Here is a 10,916-nt window from a genome sequence, read left to right on the forward strand (position 1 = left end):
CTATTCCTGGAGTCAGGAGGACTTGAGTTCAAATCTCAATTTATACACTAGCTGGGTGACATGAGCAAATTTCTTAACCTGGTTTATCTCAGTTCCCTAATGTGCAAAATGAACCAGAGAAGGAAATAGTAAATCACCCCAGTAGTACTGTCAGAAAAGGTCAAATGGGATCTTGGAGAATCAGACATTACTAAAAACAACTAAATAACAAAGAAGGAGAAAGAAATTGTAGGATCAGAATAATTTAGCATATACTTCTCAGGGTCATTTTGAGGATAAAATAAGATGGTATTTGTAAAGTGCTTCAGCAACTGTAAAATGCTTTTTTCTCCTCTTCCTCCACTCATTCCTCTTTCTCCTCCACATTTCTTGTTCTTGTTCTTCTACCATGTCCTTCCAACCTCTTGCCCCATTTGCCTCAGATGAGGCAACTGAGGTCCATAGAAATTAGTTGATTACAAAATCATACAGGTAGTAAATGACAGAGATGGTATTTGAATCCAGGTTCTCTGATTACTAATCCAGTGTGATCAGAAAGAGGATTGACTCTCACAGTTCCAGATTTTGGTGGTAGAAGGTCTCAATTTCCTCCATTATAAAATGTGGCTTAAATGACTTATACTGGTTACCACACATGGTTATTATCAAGAAATCTCTTACTCAACTTTTGATGGCTATAGAAATGTTAACTTTTATTTTACTCTCACTAATCTCACCTGAGCTCTAGAATGCAGCCTTTTCCCCAAAAGAGGCAGATGCTTTGCTATTTAACAGTGGGAGTGGGAAGGAAAACTACATTAACAACTAGCCCCCAACTTTCTAGGATATAGATTCCTAACTTTATAGCAGCAAAATGACCCTACCAGCAGGAGCCTTTGAGGGGGCGAGGGTCTCCCCATATAGAGTTCTGCAGATTAAATTAAACACCTCCAAGGTCTTCCAGGAAAGACTAGGTAGCCAGTACAGACAGGTGCCGTACATTCCATTCGGCTCATGTTCTTAAGTAAACAGGCAACCAGGGTTCTGCAACAGCTCAGACTCTTGGGTGGTCCTGAAGGGGAGCCCCATACAGAACAAGCTGGAGTGAAAGGAGTCCCCAGGGTGGATCCCTGGGGCTTGAATTAGAAAAGAGAAAATCACAGGCTCCTCCAGGCCAAAAGGCACAGTCTCAAGGGGAAAGATCTGAAAAGGTCTGCTTGCTGTAGACCCAGCAATGGCCCCCTCTCTGACTCTTTATAAGTAGCAGGGAGTAGTTTATGACTGGGGGGACTGTGGTTTGCAGAAAGCCTTCTCTCATCATGTAAGGAGCTCACTGGGACTCTGTCCTTTCAATCCTAGGTTTGGGGTTCAATTTTAACATATCCATGTCCACTCCTTGGGTGACTTAAATATACTTCTTGGATCAAGACTGAGATGGTTCTTTATTTTGTTGCTTAATCCCAGGAAACTCACAGGAGCAACAATGTGCCCCCCCCAGGGGGTCAGCTCTCTGGAATCTGTCCCTGACAAGAATACCAAAGTTTGAAGTAAAGGAGGCCTTGGTTGTCCTTTTTGAAGGCATCTTCATAAGATTCCAGACATACATTGACCATCTTTGACTTTCCATAATCATCTGTCAATGAGTTTTCCATCATTAATCTACATAAAACTCTATTATGAATGAAATGCTGAGCTTGGAGTTTGGAATAGCTGGATTTCATTCCTGTCTCAGACACTTACTAGCTGAACATGTGCTTTAATTAGTAAAGGGAAGGTCTAACGTTCACCATCTTCTCATCTTAGAGAGCTCTATAGAGCACTAAGGATTCCAATGTCATGTCTAAGGTCACACAATTAGTGAGTAGCAGAGGCAGAATCTGAACTCAGATATTCTGTGCTAAGGTCAGTTCTTTTGTCACTATGCTACAGTTACCTCTTATCTGCAAAATGGAGATTATGATACCTATAATTTTTGCCTCATATAGTTATCATTATTTTTAAAAATATATTTTTATGAATAATTTTGTTTTTATATTACTTACATTTTCCTCTGTGCTCCTCCTTTTCCACCTTCCAAAGAGCTTTTCCTTTTAATAATTTAAAAAAGAGGAAAATAAAAGAAAAATAAAGTTTCTGAAAACTAACTAACATTTGGGAAAAAAAAGAAAACAAACAATAAAGCCTAACCAATATACCAAAAAAATTTATATTATGGATGATTTTTCACCCTTATTATTCCTAACTCTGAAAAGAATCAGGGGGAGATATCTTTTCATATCAGTTCTTTGGGGGCAAGTTTGATCATTCTAATTGCATATGAGTTAATTTTGGCTACTTTGTTCAGGAAATATTTATGTATTTACTATGTGTTAGGCACTGGGGTTAAATGATAAAAAGGACGTAATATCTACTCTCATGGAGGTAAACATCCTAATAGAGAAGACAACAAGCTCAAATGAAACAATATGTGTGTATACCAGGTAATTATACTTATTTCCCACCTGATGAGCTCTGAACCCCATCCATAGAGCCTAAAAGGAGATGGAACAATTAGAAGTATCAAATAGTCAGGAGGGCACCAGCCAACCTGGCTCCAAGAAGTTTCAAGGAAAGAGCAGAAGGTGGAGAAGCAAGAAGAATGGTCTTGAGGAGAGTCTTTCTTTGAGTCTGACTTTTCCTTGATTTTTCCACTTTCCTATTCTCCCACTCTCTCTCTCTTTGATGAGATAGTTTCTGAAGCCATCTCCAGTCCCACTTATCTATCTATATCTTGTCACTGGACACATATGGCTCAAGAGGAGAGAGTGAAGCTGATGACTTTGCCTAGTCCCTTACTTAAATCCAATTCACTTGTAAGTCACCCAATAACTTTCCTTATATCATGGTCCTCTTCAAAGAGTGAAGAACAATGATGAAATAATCTTAGAAAAAAATAATCCAAAGTCTCTGAAATCAAAAAGTTATCCTAGATTAGCTGTTGGGAGCTTAAAATATTCAGCCAGTTCAGGCTAGTCCAAAGTGGGGACTGGGGAGTGAATCAGGGACCTGGAAAGCTTAGTTAACTCTTGCATTGGGAAGGTTTGTTGACCCTTATGTTGACAATAATTACAGTTCCCAATGAGGACAGCCAAAAACTGAACTTGGATATCTTGTAACATGTCATAGATCAATAGACAAACTCAAATAGAAATGGGCACTAAATACACACTAAGATCTCCACAGATTGTACATTGACTTAGAAAACCACATATGAACATTATATATGTTTTATTGTATTTTTATTTAATTATATTTTGTCAACTTCTGGATCATATTTTATTTTGGGTTCAGATACACTCTGTCCACACTTCTATTAAAAGTCCTCCTTTGATACCTTATTGTGGGTTTTCAAGGGAGTATAAAAAAAACCTGTTGTTCAGTCATTTCTCAGTTGTTTCTGACTATTCATGACCCCATTTTATTTTTTGTTTTGTTTTTGGCAAAGATACTAAATGATTTTGCCATTTCCTTCTCCAGTTCATTCTACAGATGGGGAACCTGAAGGATATAGGGTTAAGTGGTTAAGTGATTTGTCTAGAATTATACAACTAGTAAGTGTCTGAACCTGGATTTGAACTCAGCTCTTCCCAAATCAGGGCCTGGTGCTCTATCCACTCCACTACTTAGCTGTCTATAAAGGTCATACCCCTTACCAATAAATTCTAGTGACTTCCTATCACCTCCAGGAGCAAATAAAAATTCTCTAGTGTTAAGAACCCTTCATAACCTAGCTCCTTTTGACTTTTTCAGTCTTCTGTTACCTAGTAACCCTGGCTACCTAATTGTTCCGTGAACAAATCACTTCCTCTGTTTGTGCTGCACATTTTTTTCTGGCTGGAACGGTCTCCCACCTCATCTCTCCACTTCCTGGCTTCCTTCAAGTCCCAGCTAAAACTGCATCTTCCACAGGAAGTTTTTCCCAACCCCTCTTAAGTCTAATGCTTTCCCTCTGTCAATTATTTCCTATTTATCTCATATATTGTTTGTATCTACATAATTATTTGCTTATCTCCCCATTAGATTGTGAACTCTTTGAGAATGGGGACTTTTTCTGCCTCTTTTTGTAATTTTAGCACTTAACACAGGGCTTGTCACTTAAATAATAAATACTTAGTGACTGACTGACTAGACAGTCTTGTGGCAATCAGATAGTATGATGAATAGCATGCTGATCCTGGAGTTAGAAACACACACACACACACACACACACACACACACACGCTTTGAGAAAAGGTTCTGTGAGAGAATGCTCAGTTTTGAGCTGAAGACTGGCAGAGTGCAGGGAGAAGCATCATTAGATGGACTGTTTTGATTAAAGCAACACATGAAATTGTTTTTCAAGACAAAGAAGAATTGTGAGCTAAATCAGTGGAAGCAGGGAGTGAGGGGTGGGGGTTACCCACATCAATGAAATCACTAATCTTTGAAATGTTGAAGTAGGTCAGATTGAGTGAGAACTCTCCAGGAATTTTACTGAACCTTATTGGATTTGGTGTACTTTTAATGCAAATAAAATCCTGTTAGTGGACTTAAAGAAAATACTTGGGAGATTCGAAACATGACATCATGATTCCAAGACAATCTCTATAAGCTAGACCAAACTGTCTTTCTAATATTATTTATACCTTCCTTTTAATCTCTTACCAAACGATAATGCTAAATTTGAAATTAAATCAATGATCCTCATGCCCCATCTCAAGGTTCCCACAAGTATCTGATATATTCTGAATATGTGACACTGGGCAAGTCAATTATACTTGCGATATTCTAGAGGCAAGGGATTATATGTATTGAGTTCTCTACTCTGATGATGTCATAGGCAAAGAAAAATAAAGAATGGACTCATTTGCGTCACGTTGGAAGGAACCAGTACTTATTGAATTGTTGTTTTGTTGTTTATTCTTTGTTTTTTAAAATTGTTACAAATTTTTTAATCCATATACACATGTATATTTTTAAGTTACAAAATTTCCTCCCACCTTCTCCTTTGCACTCTCCTCCCTTCAGCAGTGAACAGTTAGGTTAGCATTGTACATAGTCATTTTCGGTATGAGGAATTCGGATTAAGGGAAAGAAATACATAAGAGATAATTTTTGTAGTGTAGATCAGATTCTTAAAGGTTGATTTTTGTTTTGTTGTGTTTTTCTTCCTCTGGATTGAGATTACATTGTCCATAGCTGGTCTAAAACGATTGTCCTAGTTCTCTGAACTGCTAAGAGGAGCTGCTTCCATCAAGGTTGATCATCTCACAATGTTGATAATGTGTATATTATTCTCTTGGTTCTACTCCCTTCACTCAGCATCAGATCCTGTAAGTCATTCAATGCTTTTCTAGAGTCCAACAATTTATGGTTTCTTATCGAACAATAGTATTTCATAGTATTCATGTATCATAAGTTGTTTAGCCATTCCTCAATTTATGGTCATCCCATCAATTTCCAGTTCTTTGCCACTACAAAAAGAGCTGCTATGAATATTTTGGAACATGTGAGACTTTTCCCATTTTTTATGATTTATTCTGGCTATAGGCCTAGAATTGGAATTGCTGGGTCAAAGGGAATGAACATTTTTATTGCTCTTTGGGCATAGTTCCATATTGCTCTCCAAAATAGTTGGATCCTTTCACAACTCCACCAGCAATGGATCAATGTCCTAATCTTCCCACAACCTCTCCAACATTGATCACTCTCCCTTTTTCTCATCTTGGCCAATTAGAGAACTGTGAACTGATACCTCATTGTTGTTTTAATTTGCATTCCTTATAATCAATAATGATTTGGAGCATTTTTTCATATGATTATATATATAGTTTAATTTCTTCATTTGAAATCTGTCTGTTCATATCCTTTGACCATTTATCAATTGGAGAATGACTTGTGACCTTATAAATTTGATGTAATTCTCTATATATCTTAGAGATGAGACCTTTATCACACTCCTAGCTGTGAAGATTGTTTCCCAGCTTCTTCTTTCCTTCTAATTTTGGCAGCATTGATTTTATTAGTGCAAAACCTTTTTAATTTCATTAAATTCATTTATTTGGCATTTCATATTGTACTCTAATTCTTGATTGGTCATAAATTTGTCTCCTTTCCATAGATCTGATAGAGTATTTCTTGGTTTATTAATTTATTATGGTATCACCCTTTATGTTTAAATCCTGTACCCATTTTGACATTATTTTGATATAGGATGGAGATGTGGGTCTAAGCCTAGTTTTTGCCATATTATTTTCCAGTTTTCCCAAAAGTTTATGTCAAATAGTGAGTTCTTATCCCAGAAGTTGATGTCTTTGGGTTTGTCAAACAGTAGATTGCTGTAGTCATTTAATGTGGTTTCTTTTGAACCTATCCTTATCCATTGATCCATTACTTTATTTCTTAACCAGTACCAGGAAGTTTTGATGCCTGCTGCCTTATAGTATAGTTTTAAATCTAATGGAGCTAAGCCACCTTCCTTTACAATTTTTTCATTAGTTCCCTTGCTATTCTTTCCCTTTTGTGGCTCCAGATGCATTTTGTTACTATTTTTTCTAGATCAATAAAGGAGTTAATTGGCAGTTTGGTATGGCACAGAATAAATGATATAATTTGGGTGGAATTGTCATTTTTATTATATTAGCTCAACCTAACCATGAGCAATCAATATTTTCATTTTTTGTTTTTGAAGAAGGCCAATGATATCCTTATTCCATTGGACTGGGGAATGGACTGAAGCCTGCGGAGGCTGGGAGAACCAGGTCTCTGACACTAAATTCAGCACTTTTCCCATCAATCTACATAACAACTGATATAGGCATCTTTTTATGTGTCTATGCATTGTGGTCTACATACATGTGCATATGTATACACAGATATGTATTATGTGTGTATATATTCATATATGTGCAACATATAATATCTTTCTCTTTGTATCTTTCTCTTTTTTGTCTGTCTCTGTCTCTCCTCATGGAAGCTGAAAACAGATGTGATCTGCAGTTTATATTCTTCCTTTCTTAAGTCAATAAGATGTTAATTGATTTGCTCAGAGTTTAACCAGTATGTGTTAGAAGTGAGACTCTCTCTCTCTCTCTACTTAAATTCTGTCTTACTCTGTCTCTATTTCTGTCTGTCTTTTTCTGATCTCTAGATCTCTTTGTCTCTCTTTATCTCTCCTCTCCCATTCCTCTCTTATTTTTCCTTTCTTTCTGTTTCCTCTCTTTCTCTAACTTAGTTCTTGTGTTTCTGTACCTTCTTCTCCACATATATGCAATGTTTAAACATGTATTTATAATAGTATACATAAATATGTATGCATACATATTTGAAGGGGGAAAAAAAGGATAGGGAGATTGAATGTATGTAGGTCCAAGTCTTGCCACATTTGACTGTTGTTAGAAGACTGGGTTTAAACTTGGTGTGTAGACCGGGTTAATATCAAACCTCTGTAACTGCTCAATAGTATTCCAGTTAGTTGACTGGACTCCTCTCCTCAGTCAGGCATGATATGGTAGTCAGCTCTCTTATTTTCTCAAAATAATAGTAGCCTCTGTTATAATATAGACTCTGAATGTTAGAACTGGTAGGTAACTTAGATCACTGTCTAAGCCTTTCAGAAATAAACTGAGGGTCTACTCAATGCAACAGCAGCTCTTTTTCTTCTCCACAGCAGTCAGCTACGACCTCCAACTCCCCAGTGACCATGTCGAAGGGACCCACAGTTGGCATTGATCTCGGCACCACTTATTCCTGTGTGGAAGTTTTCCAATATGGGAAAGTGGAGATCATTGCTAATGACCAAGGAAACAGGACCACCCCAAGCTATGTTGCCTTCATTGACACAGAACATTTAATTGGTGATGCTGCAAAGAATTAAGTTGCAATGAACCCCACCAACACAGTTTTTGATGCCAAATATCTGATTGGTCGAAGATTTGATGATGCAATTGTGCAGTCAGACATGAAGCATGGGCCTTTCACAGTGGTGAATGATGCAGACAGACCTAAGGTCCAAGTGGAGTATAAAGGGGAGAACAAAAGTTTTTACACAGAAGAAGTATCTTCAGTGGTCTTGACTAAGATGAAAGAGATTGCTGGAGCTTACCTTGGGAAGACTGTCACAAATGCTGTGGTCACAGTACCTGCCTATTTATTTCAACAATTTCCAATGGCAGGCCACCAAAGATGCTGGAACTATTGCTGATCTCAATGTGCTCCATATCATTAATGAGTCAACTGATGCTGCTATTGCTTATGGCTTGGACAAAAAAGTTGGTACTGAGAGAAATGTGTTGATATTTGACCTTGGAAATGGTACTTTCAATGTCTCCATTCTTATCATTGAAGATGGCATCTTTGAGGTCAAGTCCACAGCTAGGGACACCCACTTGGGTGGAGAGGACTTTGACAACTGCATGGTCAACCATTTCAATGCTGAGTTCAAGTGAAAGCACAAGAAGGACATCATTGAGAACAAGAGGGCTGTTCACCATCTCCTCACTGCTTGTGAATGTGCAAAATGTACCCTTTCTTCCAGTACCCAGGCCAGTATTGAGATTGACTCCCCTCTATGATGATATCGACTTCTATACATCAGTCACCCAAGCCCTTTCCGAGGAGCTGAATGCTGATCTTTTCTGTGGCAGCCTGGATCCTGTGGAAAAGGCATTAAAAGATGCTAAGCTAAATAAATCACAGGTTCATGGCTTTGTCTTGGTGGGTGGTCCCACTCACATCCCCAAAATCCAGAAGCTTCTGAAAGACTTCTTCAATGGCAAGGAGCTCAACAAGAGTATCAATCCTGATGAGGCTGTTGCCTATGGTGCAGCTGTCCAGGCTGCCATTCTGTCAGGAGATAAATCTGAGAATGTGCAGGACTTGCTGCTTTTGGATGTCACTCCTATTTCCCTTGGAACTGAAACTGCTGGTAGTGTGATGACAGTTCCGATCAAATGTAATACCACCATTCTCACCAAGCAGACACAGACCTTTACCAGTGTGCTTATTCAGGTTTGTGAAGGTGAAAGAGCCATGACAAAGGATAACAACCTGCTCAGCAAGTTTGAGCTCACAGGAATCCCTCCAGAACCCAGGGGTGTTCCTCAAATCTAAGTGACATTTGACATTGATGCAAATGGAATTCTCAATGTTTCTGCTGTGGATAAGAGCACAGGTAAGGAGAACAAGATTACTATCACCAATGACAAAGGTCATCTGAGCAAAGAAGACATTGAACATATGGTCCAGGAAGCTGAGAAATACAAGGCTGAGGTTGAGGAGAGAGACAAGGTGTCCTCCAAGAATTCCCTTGAATATTATGCTTTCAACATGAAGGCTACTGTAGAGGATGAAAAAATGCAAGGGAAAATTGGTGATGTAGATAAAAAGAAGATTCTTGACAAATGTAATGAAATAATCAACTGGCTGGATAAGAACCAGACTGCTGAGAAGGAAGAATTTGAACATCAGCAAAAAGAATCGGAGAAGGTCTGCAACCCCATTATTACTAAGCTGAACCAGAGTGCAGGGGGAATGCCAGGAGGCATGCCAGGAGGAATGCCTGATGGGTTCCCAGGGGATGGAGCAGCCCCATCTGGAGGTGCTTCTTCTGGACCCACTATTTAAGAGGTTGATTAAACAAAGCAGAAGAAAGAGCATTCCACACAACTTTCCAAAAATTGAAGGACTCGAATTTTAGTTAAAGCAGTAGCCAGTTTAAAAGTAACATTTAAGCTACTGTATGAATCTGGGCATTCTGAATACTTGAATGTGTGCAGAGGGAGAAGTGAACAACATTGCACTTTATCAGTACTGTAAACAAGTGGAAATGCAATTCTTGTCCTAGAAAACAAAATCTATTTAAAATTGGCACCTAAAAAAAACTGAAGCCAGATAAGGGGAAGCAACTTTCCCAGGGAAATTTAACAAAGTTAATAGGGGGAGCAAGCCTACAATCAGGCTTCTTGAGAACTTTTTCTACTACACTAACAATTTTATTCCATGCCCACCCTCCTTTTCCATTGGGAGATAGAATGGTGGACTTGAGACAAGGTACATGGTAGATGGGAATAGTACGAGGTTCATTTTATAGCCCTGAACCTTAATAGTTCTGTAGAATCAAGATAATATATAGATTAATTGCCTCACATAACTATCTGCAAAGTGCTGTAAAAATGCTAGCTGCTTTTGCTAGTTAGTCAATCATTATGGGGCAGCCACTGGTCTTGGAGTCAGGAGTTTCTGAGTTCAAATCCATTAGCTGTGTGACCTTGGGCAAGTCCCTTAACTCCATTCTCTCACAAAAACAAACAAAAGCACCTATTATGTGTCAAATGCTGGGACTACAAAGAAAGGCAAAAGACAGTCCCCAAAGTCAAAGAGATTACAATCTAATAGCTCTTCTATCTACTAACTTTCAAACAATTATGTAACAAGCTATACTGGAGTTCTTGTCCAGTTGTGTTGATTCTTTGTGATGCCAGGTTTTTTTAGTGTTGTTTTATTTTGTTTCATTGGCAAACATATTAGAGTGGTTTGCTATTTCTTCCTCTAGTACATTAAGGCAAATAGTGACTTGCCCAGGGTCATTAAGTGTCTGAGATTTCAACTCAGGTCTTCCTTACTCCAGACAGGACTGGCATTCTACCCATGTGCTACCTAGCTGCCCAGAAGTCTAACTATAGCCAAATAATCCTTTTTAAAAGATATGGACTTCACCAAGTCCTCTATCTTCAAAATTCATCATGTAAGCAGGAGCTGAGCCCTTTCTGAGAATTTTTGGACCAGAGTCAATTGCAGTTATAGCATGGGGTGATGTTGTTAGTGGTGGCTGAACAGAGGGACAATTCAAATGCAGGTTGAAAGACAAGAGATTGACAGAGCAAGGCTTTTGTTCTGAATAGTCGTTAGAAGACCTGAGA

General features: G+C 38.4%; 1 pseudogene; it reads left to right on the forward strand.

Moving 5' to 3' along the window:
• The first annotated feature begins 7,448 nt into the window (after positions 1–7,448).
• LOC141489649 (heat shock cognate 71 kDa protein pseudogene) lies at positions 7,449–10,340 on the forward strand (annotated as a pseudogene).
• The last annotated feature ends 576 nt before the right edge of the window (positions 10,341–10,916 follow it).

Source organism: Macrotis lagotis, chromosome 5, assembly GCF_037893015.1.
Source record: "Macrotis lagotis isolate mMagLag1 chromosome 5, bilby.v1.9.chrom.fasta, whole genome shotgun sequence".
Taxonomy (NCBI): domain Eukaryota; kingdom Metazoa; phylum Chordata; class Mammalia; order Peramelemorphia; family Peramelidae; genus Macrotis; species Macrotis lagotis.